Raw genomic sequence first — 18936 nt, forward strand, 5'->3', positions numbered from 1 at the left:
TTAAGACAGGGATTCAATCTAATGTTAACTTTAGGGCAAGGATTTATTGTCACTGTACATTAATTCCAACATGTTTTATAGTTTTACAAGAAAGATACAAAAATACCTTAGCTGTGACTGTAGTCCAGCTTATTACATCAAAGAACTCTCAATCTTTTGGGGTGCTACTTAAGAATGAATAATAGGACTTCCTGTTTTAGGTAAGCATACCAATCAAATAGCCACCAAAAACTGAGATATTAGATGTATCTTTTCTTTTTTAGTCAGTGCATGCCTCAAATTTATATACTTTTTGGTGAGTTCCCAAAGAGGAGGAATAATAGATATGGCACAATCCACCATGCTACTTCAGTATGTAGGTGGAATAGCATCTCTCCTAGACAGGTGTGGTATGAGGTAGTACAGTGATTCCCAACCAGGGTTCCGTGGAACCCTGGGGCTCCTTGAAGCAGTCTCAGGGGTTCCACCTATAGACCACGGACCCCACCCCCCCGGGGGTGTTTTTTTTTGGTATGTATTTTGTAGGGTGGATTGAGAGAGAGTGGGGTAATTGACGGAAGGTAGGGGCGAGTGAGAGAAGAGAGGAGGGCAGGAGGGAGTGAGTGAGGAAAAGAGGAAGTAAGAGTGAGATGCAAGGGATAAATACATGCGAGGCGGGAGGGGGGAGAGTTAGTGAGATGGATGGGAGAGAAATACATGGGTAAAGGGTGGGAAATAGAGGGGGCTCGTGAGGTGTGAAATGTTGTGACTGACCCCTGTCAAACCTAATATGTGTCCGCCAGACGTCTGCTCAGAAGGCACCAGCAAGGCACTGACTCCTCCCCATCCCTGCCTGCTGAAAGCTCCACACAGGAGAGTGAGGGAAAAGAGTGGGAGTTCCTTAGCATCTTGGAGCTGAGGGGAGAGAAGCCGCCAGCTGCCCAGACACTGCCAGACCCGATCCGGAAGTGACCTCAGACGCTACATCCACTGGGACGCGCCGAAGCTGCGGCATCTGATCGCCACACACTGTGAGCTGCGGTCAGACCCAGGACTAGCAGACGTCGGCGGGGGCAGGACGGTGAGCCAGTGCTGCAGACGATTTCTCCCATACACTTTAATAGTGTTAACAGCCCATTTTAATTGCATTATTGTAAGTGCACACTTTATTTTTTAAACATAAAACATTTTGTACCTAGCTGATCTGTGCTATGGAGTTTTTCTCTCTCTTTTTCATGGGGGTCTTATCCTGTTGAACACTGTGAACCCTGCTGAGTTCTACCATACCTGTCTTTGGAGTGATAGCCACTGACTACCTACTACCTCATACCACACATGTCGGGGAGAGATGCAAATCCCCCTACATACTGCTTGAATATATCTTACGTTTTGTAAGTAAGCCTTCTAAAAGAGCCAAGACTTCATCACCACATTCACTGAATATTAGAACCTCTACACTTAGAGTATCTTTGTGTTTTTTGTTTTCCCTTCATGCTCCTCCTGGAATCTGAGAACCATATTCTACAACTTGGGGACAAGTGAAGACGAACCCCACCAGAGGGTTTTGAGCAGGGGGTTCAAATTTATTAATTTTTATTACTTTTTTGTATTGCACATTTTACTTTTTTGCACTGCACTATTATATTTATTTTCACTTATATGTAGGCATAATTGTGGCATACAAATAGAGGAACAAAGTTCATCAATAGTGCTCAGAATAACTGTAGAGGAATATTTGTAATAATGTCCATATAGACTTTCTTGATTGAAGATATAATGATGCAGGCGTCTGATATAAATGTGAGTGATGGGTGTATAGGTGAGCGTAGTGTATAAGACATATATATTGAAGTCCTAGGGGTGCTGTGAGTGGAGAATGATTAGCTCCACCACATTACTCCTAATTAGGACAATGTCACACACGCTTGCAACCACCTTGAAAATACACCTTCCAGCAAAGAAAAGGATAAAAAACTCACATGAGAAAAGCCTGTCTTCTTCTTGTTGGTGGCGTGCATCCGTGATATTGATGAGTAGATGAGTATGCTGCAGGACGCAGTGTGTCAGGGCACAGCCAAAGATGATCAGGATAACAGCTTGTGGTTAAAAGGTAATCTTTATTCGAACATCATGGTGCAGACAGAGGAATGGAGGGTAGCTCTTACGCGTTTCACGCCTAGCTGGCGCTTCGTCAGAGAGTGAAAAAGTTATGCTGGGACCCCCTTGATATAGTACTACTAATTCTGGTTCAAATCATTCACACCCGCGGCTCCGTTGGCCGGAAACGACGAAACCGGAAATTGAAAACCGGAAATTGAAAACCGGAAGTGACGCGACGGACTCCATAGTTGTTTACAAGCTAGATTTGTAGTCATGGAGACCGCAGCGTCATCTCTCGGTATCAATGAGGGGAAAAGTGTTACTCACGGACCCAGCATTATCACCCCACCATACAGGAAAATACATCAACGGTGGTGGTTTAAAAACAGTAGTTAAAATATAACAATTATGCATATACTGAAGAACTCAGTAGTTGATAAATAGAATATTACCCATAATGTATGATTGCACTTTTGTGATTAGAGCTTTTTTAGAGCTTTATAGAGCTTTTTAGATTTGTTGAAAATCAATAAGGAATAAATATAATAATGCCAAATCTATCATCTCTGGTTGGTTGTTTGTATACAATTTGGCAATCATACATAATGGGTTCATATATTAGTGAACCAAATACCAAATTTTTGCTTGACAAAATGCACTTGAAACAATTATACATTTCTGATTAGTATTTTTACAGATATTGAAAAGCAACTAACTGGCAATGTTGAATCAATAGATTCATTCATGTTTTTAGATAATATTATAGTTGTTTTCAATAGTGATTATGGGGCATGAACACAATATATGTATGAAAAGCATACATATAAATCAATGTACAGTTGGTTAAGGTCTGATGGTAGATAACACATACACATATTAGTTTATATTTTTATACATTGAATTTGTATAAATTGAATTGTTAATAAAAGAAACATATTAACAGAAAAGAATATATATTTCACAAAAAATGTTTTAGCTCCCAATCCGTGTTTATACCCCCGCGTGCTAGAGACCCGAGGGTATAAATCCAGAACATTTCTCTCTGGTTCAGTATGTTCTCTCTATTGCCTCCTCTTCTATGTTTTGGGATATGCTCTAGGGCACTGAATGTGAAAGTATCAATGGAGCCTCTTGGACAATTTGTGAAGTGTTTTGACACTGGTAAGTTAGGATCTTTCTTTTTTATAGATCGTAAGTGCTCTGAAATTCTTACTTTTAAAGGTCTAATAGTCCTCCCGATGTAGGTGCTACCACAAGCACAATTGAATTTATATACAACATAGTTAGTGGAACATGTCATAACGTGTTTCAACTTATATTTTTGATTAGTATGTTTACTAGTAACTAAGGATAATGGTGTTGCATATTTACAATATGTGCATTTACCACATTTGTGAAAACCTTTTGGGAGACTATCTTGAGATGTATTTTGTCCTGCAGAAAATAAACTTGGAGATAAATGATATCCTATGGTTTTTGCCTTTTTGTATACAAATTTCGGTAGGTTGTTTGTGACTGATTTTAGTCCTTTGTCTAACTGCAGAACCCTCCAATGTTTTTCAATAATGTTTTTGATTTTTATGGCTTGATTGCTAAAGGTAGTAATGAAGAGCGGGGTTTCGGATTCAGATACTGCAGTGGTGTTATTTGTAGTGTTTTTCTTCCGTTTTGGATTTTTTAGAAGATCCAAGCGATTTGATTGTAATGCATGTATGAAGGCAGAGTGGATATCTTTTTCCAGATACCCTCTGTTTCTGAACCTCTCACTCAGTATCTCCGACTGTTGTATGAAGGCTTCTTCAGTAGAACAAAGTCTTCTCAGTCGGAGATATTGACCTTTGGGTATGCCTCTTAGCAGGGGTCTTGGATGACTACTGTTTGCTCTTAGAAGAGAGTTGCGGGCATTGATTTTACGGAATAGATTCGTTTGAATAGTACAATTCACATCAATGAATAATTTGATATCCAAAAAGTCTATATGATTGATGTTTATCGAGTAAACATCAATCATATAGACTTTTTGGATATCAAATTATTCATTGATGTGAATTGTACTATTCAAACGCATACCCAACTATGGAGTCCGTCGCGTCACTTCCGGTTTTCAATTTCCGGTTTCGTCATTTCCGGCCAACGGAGCCGCGGCTGTGAATGATTTGAACCAGAATTAGTAGTACTATATCAAGGGGGTCCCAGCATAACTTTTTCACTCTCTGACGAAGCGCCAGCTAGGCGTGAAACGCATAAGAGCTACCCTCCATTCCTCTGTCTGCACCATGATGTTCGAATAAAGATTACCTTTTAACCACAAGCTGTTATCCTGATCATCTTTGGCTGTGCCCTGACACACTGCGTCCTGCAGCATACTCATAATTGTGGCATACACTGATTATCAACTTATACTATTAAGTAAGGATCACAAACAAATTTTCTTGCGCCTATTTTTCACTTTGTTACAATATTTTGCACAATACATTTTATGCATTACACAGTACTGGGCTAAAGAGTTGAATCTTCTTGAACCCTTATTACAGATCAGGGGTAATCAGACAGGCATAAACCTTTGAGAGCCTGGTTACACCCCTATCATCACACTTACTCAATTGCAATCATATCTATATGCTTCTACCACCCAAGACATTATGCTAACAAAATATGTAAAATTTATATCTGCCAGGGTCTCAGGCGTCTGTTTATAATAGAAAAAATCTATGCACCTAACACACAAAAATTTGTTATAAATACTTTCTCCAGAGCGTGCAAAAGTTCATTTAGTCAAAAGCCTCACATATTAAATGTTTTAATATATATATATATATATATATATAATATATATATATATATATATATATATATATATATATATATATATATATATTTATACAGTGGTTGACAAATCACCAAAAAATCTACTCACCACCTAGTACCAAACGTGTGCTGCTTGGGCCAATATTTACTCGCCCGGGGGTTAAATCCACTCGCCCGGGGCGAGCAAATGTATAGATTTGTCGAACACTGTATATATATATATATATATATATATATATATATATATATATATATATATATATATATATATATATATATATATATATATATATATATATATATAAAAGTATACATTACCGCATAGCAGCAAAAAGGGAGACAGCACTCAGGTGAATGAAAATAAATGTATTAAATACAGCACATAACTCCAACGTTTCGATCCCACAGGGGGATCTTCCTCAGGGTGGTGCAACAGACACAGGACAGTGAGTGACTTATATACCCCAACACCCAAGTGACATAAACATCTCCACATCATCAGAAAGCATCATCATCGGGCGACAAAACAGCTGTGCATAATACAATTTAATTAGATCATGCTCCAACTCCATGTCTGTACTCCTATTGGGGAATCCAAGTCACATGATCAAGCCCAAGCTGTCAGTGTCATTGCATGTAAACAAACTGATGCTGCATCAGCAGGCCCGGTTTTCAAGGCAACAACATGTGTGCTCAACTCTTTAAAGGCAGCAGACACCGGTGGTTGTCATGTGTACTGCACGTGTATAGATACACCACTGCAAATGTGTATGTGCTGTAGCAGTGATGAATTTACTTCTAAACAGCACCTAAGAATAACAGATACTGGCATGCGTATATCAGTAGAATCCTATGACAGATAGAACCCGCTGTAATCCCAGTCGGGTAACCCATAATAAACCTGTCGGCGTCACATGCTGCATGGATATACATAGGTTGCTAGTTAACCCCTAGTATACCAGTACTGCTAGAGACACAAAGTGCGATCAAATAAAGGAACATACTGTCTGTAGAACTACATAAATATACAATATACGGACCTGCAAAAATGTGGAATAAAGAACACCCAATACACAGTGAGGGTAAAGTGAAGAGAACCGGGAGGGGAAAATAAAATCAATGGAAGAAGCTGAACGACAAGAATATACAAGCTGTAGTAAAATATACTGTATAATAAATGCCTTTTACATAATCATTTTGAACTACGCTGATCCATGTATACTGTACATACAGTTGATGTTGAACAGTAATAATTACAAAAAATTACAAAAAATCACAAAAAACAACCCAAGTTCATGTCCTCATTCAGGCCTTTGGGGGCCATAGAATCCAGTCTGTGAATCATCCTCGCCTCAAGCTGGAGCAAAAGCCTGTGTCTATTTCCTCCCCTGGTTGGAGTATGGGCTTGTACAACGGGCATACAACGAAAGGTGGCTAAGCTGTGCTGTTTAAGATGGGGCCATATTAGACCCCATAGCAGTTCCCATGAGTTGGAGATAGTACGTCCGTTCGAATCTGAAGTAATTCTTATGTAATATAAGCCAGATACAACGCAGTATAAAGCAAAACTGGCACATTTTGGCGAATGATAAACGTATCGGAAAACATTTTGAGTCCCCACCCCTCTTTTGCTATCGGCGGGGTCGGAATGTGGGGGATTACCTCATAAAGGCGGACCCAGTGGATAAATATGCAGCGAAAACGACCTGGCTAACAAAAGCTCCGGGGGTGCACAAGTGTAGAGGTTGTGTAAATTGCCAGTATTTAATGCTGGGCAACACTTTTATGCATCCGCATAAAGGTTATCCAATTAAAATTGTGGATTTTCTCAATTGTGACTCAAAATTTGTAGTCTACATTATCAAATGCCCCTGTGGGCTTCTTTACGTGGGCAAGACATCGCGTATGCTTAAGGAACGAATAGCAATGCATCGTTCCACAATACGCAAGGCCCTTGCTGACCCCACCAATTCTGATGATCTTAAGCTGTTACCAGTGGCAAGGCACTTTAAGCTTAAACAGCACAGCTTAGCCACCTTTCGTTGTATGCCCGTTGTACAAGCCCATACTCCAACCAGGGGAGGAAATAGACACAGGCTTTTGCTCCAGCTTGAGGCGAGGATGATTCACAGACTGGATTCTATGGCCCCCAAAGGCCTGAATGAGGACATGAACTTGGGTTGTTTTTTGTAATTTTTTGTAATTTTTTGTAATTATTACTGTTCAACATCAACTGTATGTACAGTATACATGGATCAGCGTAGTTCAAAAGGATTATGTAAAAGGCATTTATTATACAGTATATTTTACTACAGCTTGTATATTCTTGTCGTTCAGCTTCTTCCATTGATTTTATTTTCCCCTCCCGGTTCTCTTCACTTTACCCTCACTGTGTATTGGGTGTTCTTTATTCCACATTTTTGCAGGTCCGTATATTGTATATTTATGTAGTTCTACAGACAGTATGTTCCTTTATTTGATCGCACTTTGTGTCTCTAGCAGTACTGGTATACTAGGGGTTAACTAGCAACCTATGTATATCCATGCAGCATGTGACGCCGACAGGTTTATTATGGGTTACCCGACTGGGATTACAGCGGGTTCTATCTGTCATAGGATTCTACTGATATACGCATGCCAGTATCTGTTATTCTTAGGTGCTGTTTAGAAGTAAATTCATCACTGCTACAGCACATACACATTTGCAGTGGTGTATCTATACACGTGCAGTACACATGACAACCACCGGTGTCTGCTGCCTTTAAAGAGTTGAGCACACATGTTGTTGCCTTGAAAACCGGGCCTGCTGATGCAGCATCAGTTTGTTTACATGCAATGACACTGACAGCTTGGGTTTGATCATGTGACTTGGATTCCCCAATAGGAGTACAGACATGGAGTTGGAGCATGATCTAATTAAATTGTATTATGCACAGCTGTTTTGTCGCCCGATGATGATGCTTTCTGATGATGTGGAGATGTTTATGTCACTTGGGTGTTGGGGTATATAAGTCACTCACTGTCCTGTGTCTGTTGCACCACCCTGAGGAAGATCCCCCTGTGGGATCGAAACGTTGGAGTTATGTGCTGTATTTAATACATTTATTTTCATTCACCTGAGTGCTGTCTCCCTTTTTGCTGCTATGCGGTAATGTATACTTTTATTATTTATATGGGACATGCACCTATTCATTATTGAATTTCTATTGGAGTGCCAGTGATTTTTTATCACACACATATATATATATATATATATATATATATATATATATATATATATATATATATATATATATATATATATATATATATATATATATATATATATATATATACATACAGCTCAACCCCATTATAGTGCAGCCACCCAATCCGACCACGCTATAACCGGGGTCACGATAATTTAAAAAAAAAAATGGTCGCCGCACGCCCGATCGGGAGGAGGGAGGAGGGGGGTGGAGGTGGAGTGAGGCGCCAGCAGCCTTAAATGTTCCACCAGCAGCCACTGTATTTCCCCCAGCAGCCCCAGCGATCCCCCAGCAGCCGCACGTCCACCAGTAGCCCCACACCAATCCCCCCCAGCAGCCGCACTTCCCCCAGCAGTCCCGCACCGATCACCCCCAGCAGCTGCATTTCCCCAAGCAGCTCCGCACCAATACCCCCAACAGCCCCGCACTGATCCCCCCCATCAGCCCCATGATGACCCCAGCATCCCCGCACCAATACCCCCCAGCAGCCCCACGATGCCCCCAGCAGCCATGACACCAGAAGTAGGGCGGGGAAGCTGTGTGTTCTGTGTGTGTGCTTGTAGTGTGTGCAGTGTGCTGTGTGTGTGCAGTGTGCAGTGTGTGCTGGTGCTGTGTGTGCAGTGTGCAGTGTGCAGTGTGTGATGGTGCTGTGTAGTGTGTGTGCAGTGTGCAGTGTGCGTGCAGAAATTATTATTATTATTTTTTAATTCGATGTCCACGCTCAAACCACATTATAAGCGGATCCGCGTTATAGCAGATCGTGCGATAACGATGTTGAGCTGCATACAGTATATAAAATACAGTGCTTAGATTACAGAAAAAGGATTACAAGAACATACTGTACAATTACAGTAAATGCAGGACAGTTTTTTAAAATAACAGGATAAAACATAATCCCTATACATTACGTTACCACGTGTCAGGAATTTCTCCCAGAGAGGTCACTGGTGCAGAAATGAGACCATGTTTGATCCAAAACACACCTCTGTTGAAATCTCCTTTTCATAATACTTTGCTCAGACTCGTGTACTATTTATTCCCCTTTGAAACAACATAAACCCATACCTGTCGTAAATCAGCTCTTACATTGACAGTTTTATGTAAAACAAAAACTACTACCAAACAACGTTTACATTTTGCCTCAGTATATAACCACACTCATTACTTCCCTTCTCTAATACTTAGCCACATGTGAGTCACATCAATAGATTCAGGAGGTCATGGCGGATGCAACGAGACTAATCACAACTGTTTTGATCCTAAATTTGAGCGATAAATGGATATCTGTCCCTTATTACCTGCTAGACCTCACGTCTCTGGCCTTATTTCATTTGTATCCAGATCACAAATGCATGTAACAGCGTTTTTCTCACCCTCTGGGAGATCCCCCTGTTACCTGATGCATGGTGCATGCTACCTGTTGGTTCATAAGAGGCTGAGTTGTCCACCGATGGTTGTGGGGACTGCAGGACAGGCTTCTGGGATATATACCCGCTATTTACTCCATGGTACACAGTGCCTCCATATGCTCTAAGCTCCAGATGTATGGAGGCGATCCCCTATGGTAGAAATTTTTACCTCTCCCTCCAGTAAGATCACACACCAGGCAGGAGGTATATTCAACTGGAACAGATTTATTCCTGTATCTCACAACACACAGACATCCTCTGCCCAACACAGTCTCTGTTCTGATCTCCCAAACTCAGGAAGTACATCAACAACCGTTCTTTGCTTTGCTTGAGACGCGTAGGGGTCAATGTCTCCAGGTACCTTCTCATCGGAAGTCTCTATCGGTTCCTGCAGGGAGTAAGAAGGTGTGCTCTCACCGCTCCGCTGACACACTGGAACCCTGGGACTCACCGATCGGGATGCTGGTTTACTGAACAGGCCGTTAGGAACTGCCACCCATGGGACTCTCTTCTGCTGCTCAGGCAGCATCATTGCTGTCATCGTGACTGGACTGCACCGTCTTTCGATGTCGCAGGTAATATTGTCATCTTTGGCGTGATCTGTAGGGGTACACGCCGGCTGGCGAATCACCACAGACACACCGAACACTGCTCTGGCATGATGAGGGTAGGGACACCTCCATGGGGGGATAGGCACCGGAGCATTACACCGTCATCTACGGCAATAAGCAGGCAGATTTCCAGGTCCTTTGCTTTGACCGACTGTGGCTCCTCCTCACCCAAGGCAGTCACCTTACCCGGTTGCAAATCCTTTGTCGATTCTGGCCCACAGACCGTCTCTGGCACCATCTCTGGGACCGGGTCTGGAACCATCTCAGGAATCGCAAGTATCCATGGGGTACTCGGACCCCCTGGAGTATCTGCTGGGGCACACGGGCCCTCTGGAGCCTCCATTGTTGAGGTAGTTGTTGTATCATCATCGAACGCTCAGGTATTGCGGTCAGATGCGTATTTCGTAGAAAAGGCCGTGGGCGCCAGCAGCGTCACATTAAGATAGCAGGCCCCACATCGTGGACACTTGGCATCCCAGACCAGATCTCCGCCAGGGAAGTCACACTTAGGGCATAAGCACTTGAGGTAACGATTCTCTTCCACCTTCGCTACCAGAAGGCCTCCTGGTAGATGGTTGTGAGAGAATTCACAGGAACTGGCCATGATCAGAACTTGTTTAAAGCGCGAAAGCAAGAGTACTGAGTAAGCAGCTCCTCTCTCCTTGCAGGCTCCGAAGAACCGAGGGTGCGGTCGGCAACATCCGGCTGGGAGACAATCGTTCGACAATCATTCGGCTGACACAGTGCCCCTTGCCTCTGTTGGAGATTAGAGTAGGGGCACACTGAGACAGGGCGTGATTCTGGTTCCTCTCTGAGCCAGTCACATTACTTGGACGCGGCTCTGGTTTTTGCACCAGACCCTTGCAGGGCTTTGCAACAATTGAGCATGCAACCTTTTTGCAAGCTGTTCACGCAGTCTCCAGGATTGGCGGGAGACGCCATCTTGCGCAGCAAACTTCTCATGGTGAGTTCTCGGGCAGGACAACAACTATTTCAAGTGCACTAACATATAGGACCAAGTGTCCCACACGATTCCGGCTAAAATCTGTTCTCTGCAGCCCTTTACAGCACATGGTCTTACTGTCTACCAAGCGTAGGTGTACCCCAAGCTAGCAAAGCTCCTTCTGATATGCTGCACTCGGTCACAGTCCATTATGAGCACTCTGTGGTTTCCTGTGTGTCGTATAGGCACCTGAGTAGCAGGCACTCCTCCTAAGACACCACCCTGTCAGTACCTTACACCACCCCGTCTGATCCTGACCCCATAGTCTCCTTCAGGTGATCCTGGACCATGGCAATGGGTCCCCCTCTCCAGAACCATATGTGTCAGACCGCAGGGTGACTCCGAACAGCAATAGCCTTTGTCTCAGCACAGCTCACCCAGGCTGCAGTTCCATTGCAGGGAAGGTGGGCCCTGGTTATGGTATGTCTGAGTCCCCTGGACTCTACACCTAGCCTCCCTTTTACTCCAGCAATCACTTTGGAAGCGTACCCGATAACTTCCAGCCTTGTGTCGCTGAAAAAGGCAGAGCACTGCCAAAAAAGCGGAGGAGGCTACTGTATGAAAGTGAAAATATTTATTTAAATAATTGGATCAGAACTGACCACTAGGGGGCAGCAATGCAACGCACCTATGCGTTTCAGGCGACACACCTTTTATCACCTTGTTAAAGGGTGTGGCACCCGAAACGAATAGATGCGTTGCATTGCTGCCCACCTAGGGGTCAGTTCGGATCCAATTATTTAAATAAATATTTTTACTTTCATACAGTAGCCTCCTCTGCTTTTTTGGCAGTGCTCTGCCTTTTTTACCTCCCTTGCTTGTTCACTCTGCTGGGTAGATCAGAACGCTGTTTGGAACCTGCAACTTTGAAACACACCAGAGGATCCAAGAACCTGCACAGTGACTTGTTCCTGTTTCTGTTTATTCTTTGGCAGCTTTATATGTTGGGCATTATATGTACTGTTTAGGGTGTTCTTGTGAGCACTAGGTACTAGTCCCACAATCCTGGGCAAGGGATGCTAACAACAGGAATTATCATTTATTGGGAGAGGTCCTAGCGGAGAACTATATATGTCATATGGACACTATTAACCCTTGAAGCACCGGCTGCACACACATTGTGTCGCAGAAAGTCTGTCCTGTCGCTGATCTCAGCAGTGCCTCCAAATTTAATATTGTTTACCCCACCCTCTGGGAGACCCCCCTGTTACCAGGTGTATTGTGTATGCTACCTTTGGTTCACAAGAGGCTGAGTTGTCAACTGATGGCTATGGGGACTGCAGTACAGGCTTCTGGGGTATATATCCAACATTTACTCCATGGTACACAACACCTCCATCTGCCGTAAACTCAAGCTGTATGGAGGCGATTTCCTACGGTAGAAACGGTTACCTCTCCCCCCAGTAAGATCACACACCAGGCAGGAGGTATATTCAACTGGAACAGATTTGTTTCTGTACCCTCACAACATACGGCAGTCCTCTGCCCAACACAGTCTCTATTTTGGTCTCCCAAGCTCAGGATGGTCCCTGGACCTTCACTACGGGTCAAGGGCCCCCGCAGCAGTCCTTGCTCTTCCCCAGCCCTCTAGCAGGACCAGGGGAATAGGTAATCATTTACTCTCCTCCTTAGGGAAGAGGACCAGGGCCTGCCAATGCACCGCAGTCCTGCGTGATACCTTGTCTCTCTCAACGGTAGAGACACTACTGAATTTGGGGTTGCACCTCCCTTAAGTAGAGTAGGGGGATGGTACTAGGACTGTCCCAGGATTGGACAGAACACAGGCCTAGTCACACCTCCTCCACTGTCACTCAAGGGACTGCCTGTGTGGGGAAAACCTATGATTAGTACTGGCCCTGCCTGCTCTTACCAGGACTTAAATGCCAGTGAGGGCAGAATGGTAGCCAGAAACCAGCCATGACTACATGCAGATATCAAAATGTTATACTTCAGCATCGCTGTCAAGTCCATGATTCCATATTTCATATCTTTTGGATGATATGGGATAGTCACAACCTCTGGCACACCACAAAAGCCTTCCAGGAATGCTTAGAAATACCTTTAAACTGTGTCCTGGTTACTTTATTGTCGGGAGAACCCTAATTTACTCACATCTCTGGCAAAAATTATGTTCTTATTTCTAAATTCTATCAGTCCTACAACTAGGCCTAGCTTAGGGGTTGACAGGCCCCCCAAAAAAATTCTTGATATTTTTTAAATCAAACTCCAATCCCATTAACCCCTGAAGCACCAGATTGATTAAAATACATAATATCTCATGATATTATCATGACAAAAATGGTTCATTTAACAAAAAAGGCTTAATTATGTCAAGATTCACCAATATACGTATTAGACGATTATCAGTAAATTGTTTCACAAAATGCTCCTGAAAATTGCGTTGGATTATTTAATGTGCTGTTTAAGTAAGATATACATACTTTATGCAGAAATTTCTGACAATGTTTTATATCTTCGTCAGCCTAGAATATCCAAAACGTGCCAGTCTCACAATCTTGTGTCTCCCATCTCTATTAATATATTTACATTGTTAGGATTTTCTTTCAGTGTTCTTAATATGCACAAATATACACTTTAATCATGATTTAATGTGGCAAATGATCGAGTACAATCAATACTACAGTATGGATAGCCTTGCTAACATATTCTCTAACAGGATAAATCTTGTTTGAACAGTCAAGGATGTATAAGAATTGAAAGAATTGAATTAATGAACACATATATTAACAACACTTGTTTATATAGGCTACATATAGTTGATTTCTTTTTAGATGGGTCCCATTCGTATACACAATTTATTAAATATTCTGTTTTTTAACAAAAAGACATGAAATTCAAGATTATTTATTTATGGAGTGATTTCAAGACAGTATTAGGTAGTTAGGAAGTGGGATGGCTGTAACATAAAATCACTAACCATCCTTATTTTATTGAGCCTGTATACATAAAAACCATGATGAAATGTCACTGTCTAAATAGACTTTTATTGCTGTAAATAATAGTGATTTATCCAATCTTGTAGCAGCAGCAGCACTTGGAAAAAATGCATACTGTACAAGCTGAGATTTGTTTTTATTTGTTGCTTAATGTCTGTGGAATATATTTATACATGCAATTTTATAAATATTTCTAAAATCTTTAAAAGTATTAGTTATTATTTATTCATTATTAGTTTAATATTAGTATTATTTATGAGCAATATCCTTTGTATGGTATTGCCAGGTCCTGTATATACAGGATTGTCCCTTATTTCATTGCTTTGTCCCGGAAAGGTCGGTTAAAATTAATCATTGTCCTGTATTTTACTGCCTTGACGCAGGGCCACTGACGTGGGGTAGGAGGGCAGAGCTAGGAGAACTGTAACAGATCTGGTCAGGGCTGGCAATTGGGCCCCAGATGTCGGGCCCAACGTACGCATACTCGCATGGGATTGGCGCAGCACTGGAGGCCATCCCCCCAAGGTAAAAGTGTGTGTGTTGTGGTGGGAGGAATTGTGTGTAATGTGGGGAGAACTGTGTGTGTGTTGGGGTGGGGGTTGTATTGTGTGTGTGTGTATTGTGCGAGGTGGATTGTGTGTATTGTGGGGGGAGGATTGTGTGTGTGTCTATTGTGGGGGGCATGGGCATCCCATATTATGAAAACTTAAATGTGGCAACCCTAGATTAGCGTGCTAATAGAAAAGAAGCTTCAGTTGGACAGGACTTGTGTGCAGAGAAAAGGGAACAGAAGAAATCAAAGAAGACATTTTGGACAAATCTGTTACAGTGAAGGAAACAACAAATGCAAACTACAGCTTTGAAGATGTGCTGCACAGAGTGCACTAGAATAGAAGGAGACATTGAAATTTAACCAGTGGCTATTTACGACTAAGGGGCTCATTCATTAAACTGCGATGATGGCATTTTCATGCTAAAGCAATTTGATTCTTACTATGCAATTCTGTGTGGCATAAAAATGAATCTACTGTAGCTGTGAGAACCATAAAATATAAAAAAAAACTTTCACATACTGTACACATTTTATTCATGGAATATTTTTCTTATGACCAAGCCTAATTTCTATTGTGTGTAAAATTGCAATTTGTTTTCAGCTGGTTCTGCGCGACAGCATTAATAATTTTATGAATTGGCCTCAGAGACTCTGTGATGTATTTTGTGGGTTAAGAAAGTACTGTTTTAAAAGATATGTGAGAAAATATGCGTTTATATGAAAATTGGATATACTGTAGTTTGTATGTGGTTGCTGATGTCCTTCTGGAGATATGGTTTCCACAACTTAAAACAGTACAGTATGTTTGCCAATGATCTATAAAGTAGCATTACCACGAGTGTCTTCTACTAAAATCTTTACCTATACAGTACAACATGCATTCTGCTGCATTTCCATATTGCTTGGTCAGTAGCCTGCTTTGAAATTACCAGGAATAATAAACCCCGATGTTTGATTCATGGCTGACAGTCGTGTGCCACTGGTAATGCATTTTGCTTTTATGTTTTTGTGTACTTGTTTGTTTCTAACAATTAAGCATGGGAAATGTGTATTAATTTATTGCCTCTGCTTTCATGCTTCTAGTTCGCTTACTTGATTAACTGATTGTTTTGCCTGTGTGCACTACAAATGTGATCTGATTGCAAAAAAATGAATAAACAAAAACATGCAAAAAGGTTATTTACAAATAATGTCCCTCTGAGTCTACACCTTTTGTTTTGAAAGCATGGTTCTGCCATACAGGCCAGCCCTTCTGGTGGACTAAAGGAACAATCCCTCCTAGAACTAATTGCACTTACAGGTTTAAGAGGTCTCATCTTGTTTAGTGATGCCTTTTAACCAAAAACTGACATGTACATTATTTTAAAAATATTCTTTTAAAGTTAAACGTGGGATGGGGTTCTTCCTCTGGCTCCTCTTTTTTGTATGATATCATAGAGTAATCAGCAAGCTCTTGCACAGCCAGAGTCCCATCTCACCACATCTTGGCTCTGATAAGATAGTCAGATAAGGATAACACTTGATTGACAAATACTTTTCTAATCAGACGAAAGTCAACTTGAAACTCATTTCCAAAAAAATTGAAACCATCCAAACCTTTGCTAATAGCATTGTTAGATTTTTTTTATGGAAGACCGTTATACTGTTAACATTTTTACATACAGTATGTGGGATTGCACCGTTAAAGGGAATGAGATTGAACATGTAAAACATATTCAATTGTTTCTCTGGTACAGTTGTGCAAATGTTTTTACATTTGCTTTTAGAATTTTGTTTTAAACTTTTTGACTTTTTCTTAAAGTTTATTTTGCTTGAGAATTCTCAAAAATAGACATAGGCGCAACATTTTCAGCAGAATTTCACAAAAAATGTCTGAGAGTTGGCTTGTTTAGGCCCCCACAAAAACACTGATGCCGGAACAAACATATGCATTGCAATGAAGGCTCACACAGTGCGCACTATCACGCGCGCGCGAACACAAAGTCCAAGCACGTGATTTAAAAAAAGATTTCCCAACTTGTTTTCCCTGCGCAACGGCCACGTCCCGTGAGTGGTTCAGTCAGTCAATGGAGGTTAACCGCTCATGTGACTTCACTGCCATGCCTCTGTCTCGCGTCTGCCACATCTCCCTGTCACCTCCCAATCCTGCTGACAGTGCAGGTTTCACGCACGCGCACTGTGCGAGTGACATCACGCGGTCGTATGCACGCACTGCAGGCTCTACTATTAAAGAGGCCTTAGTCAGCTCAGTCAGCAGCAGCAGTTTAGCTTGCAAATCTTAGTCTTACCCTTCTCTGCTGATGTGGCTCAAGTATTCAATAACCTTGTGGTACAGTTGTGGATCAGCCATGGCGGGTATTTTGCAGTGAGGCTCAGTACATTTGTGTTGCTCTGTAAAGTCCTTTCCATCTTTAAAGATAAAGGATGGCATGTCCACTGCAAGCATTTTGGGCAATTTGCTAATCTGCATAACATTGTGTGAGCAATCGTAAAATGCATCAAAATCTTCATGAACAGTGGGTTGGTGTAGTGGACTAAACATAATTGGTCCGCGTGTTTGTCTACTGCTAGAAGGCCCTATGCCTATTGCTACTATTTTCATCAGGTTGTGTTGGAGCATCCCACAAAATCTCCTCCCCATCACTATTACTGCTTTACCAGTGCCAAGTACATATATCCACCATCAGTACATCACCATGATGCCCTTGACCACCAAAACACTCACCTAATTGACTGCCAGCAATTGTGCCACACCTCTTTCTCACAAGTGTACTAAAGGATTTATGTTATGTAATACTACATGCTTTGCTCCTGAGGTGGCTATGATTTTCTTGTCTCTCCACCCAGTGTCACAACTAAGGCCATGTTTGATGATAATAATGAAAAATTATGTGGAATTGGCTGTTGTTGCCTAACAGTGTGTGCGCTTTCTGAAGCTGACAATGATTGTGTTGATAGTGGGCTTGTGCGTGCCTTATTTACACGTAAAAATAGAATATATTAATCATATAAATTTTGATTTTGAATGTGCTGTTAACATGAGCACTAGTGCTACTAGTTGTATTGACCATGGTTGCCTGCTGCTCACAGAGTGATTGACTATTATCAACATCTGCCTAGTTCACTGCTATTTCTACCGACACCACTAACCATTGTAGTAACACCAAGGATCACATCATCACCTCACCCACTACAATCAAAGTTACTTAAATCCCTGTGCTTGTGCACACACTACAAACATCACGCTCATCATCATTAACATTATGTCCTCCTGCTCCTCCTCTCAGTCTCTTTGTTGGTCAAGAAAATGTATACCAACTTGAGTGTGATTAACTGGTGTTTCTACTGTGGGAATACATTCAGAGACAGGTTTTTCCCCCGCTCACTCTAACAGCACATCTGTCAAGAGGGATGCTTTTAATTGTCATGATAGAGAGGATTTGGCCCGGGATTAAAGGGGTTACACCCCATTTGGCACCCTCTACTCTCACCTGGGAAGCAAGGGGTTAACTGGACTGAGGTCCAGTAATGTGTTTTGCCTTGCTTCAATATTCAAATGTTTATTCCCCTGTGTAAATGTATTGTGTTATCCTGGTGTTTGCACTCACACATACACTAGGGTTGATGCGGGAGGGAAGGGGTTAATGTTAAAATAGTGATTACAACCCTTTGTGTAATTTTCCCGCCTTTTCAGGCTCCATTTTGCAGCCATCCATAGGTCGCCATTGAGCCTCCATGCTTTCTAATGGCAGAAGTAGCGGTTTTGGACCTGTTTTCCAGCGACGTCCAGCAGGTCGGAGATTTTTATAATAAAATATGAAACGGTTTATGTGATATTTGTATAACTCCGGTTCCATAGGTCATAGTGGGCTGAAAATTGGACTCTATAGTGTACCTCTTCCGGAATTAAGGTCTGGAAAGTTTGGACCCGCTGGACTTACCAGAACCGGGTATTTTAATATATGTAGGTATTAAAATGTATATGGGGTTTTGGGTCTGCTCTGAAAACTGCAGACTCCATCTGCTATGTTAATAGGCAGGAAGAGTATCCTGCAAGAATTAACATAGCCCGGTGATCAAAGGCTAACTGCCCTAATTGTTTATACTGGGGGCAGGAACCAAGGAACTGCGTGTTTTTAAGTGTGATACTTCACACTTACAATGGAAGCCAAGAGCTGCTTCAAAGAGATTTTGCTAGACAGCTTGGCGCCTTGAGTCTAAGAGAAGGGCTGGAATGGTATATAAGTCAGACTCACCCCTTACTCAAT

The 18936-nt window shown here is 41.9% G+C and overlaps 1 protein-coding gene across 7 annotated transcripts in view; it reads right to left on the reverse strand.

The window, feature by feature from the left end:
* LINGO2 (leucine rich repeat and Ig domain containing 2) overlaps positions 1-18936 on the reverse strand; it is a 1433890-nt gene that overhangs the window by 517208 nt on the left and 897746 nt on the right. The gene's annotated exons all lie outside the window — the stretch shown is intronic.

Source organism: Ascaphus truei, chromosome 1, assembly GCF_040206685.1.
Source record: "Ascaphus truei isolate aAscTru1 chromosome 1, aAscTru1.hap1, whole genome shotgun sequence".
Classification (NCBI taxonomy): Eukaryota; Metazoa; Chordata; class Amphibia; order Anura; family Ascaphidae; genus Ascaphus; species Ascaphus truei.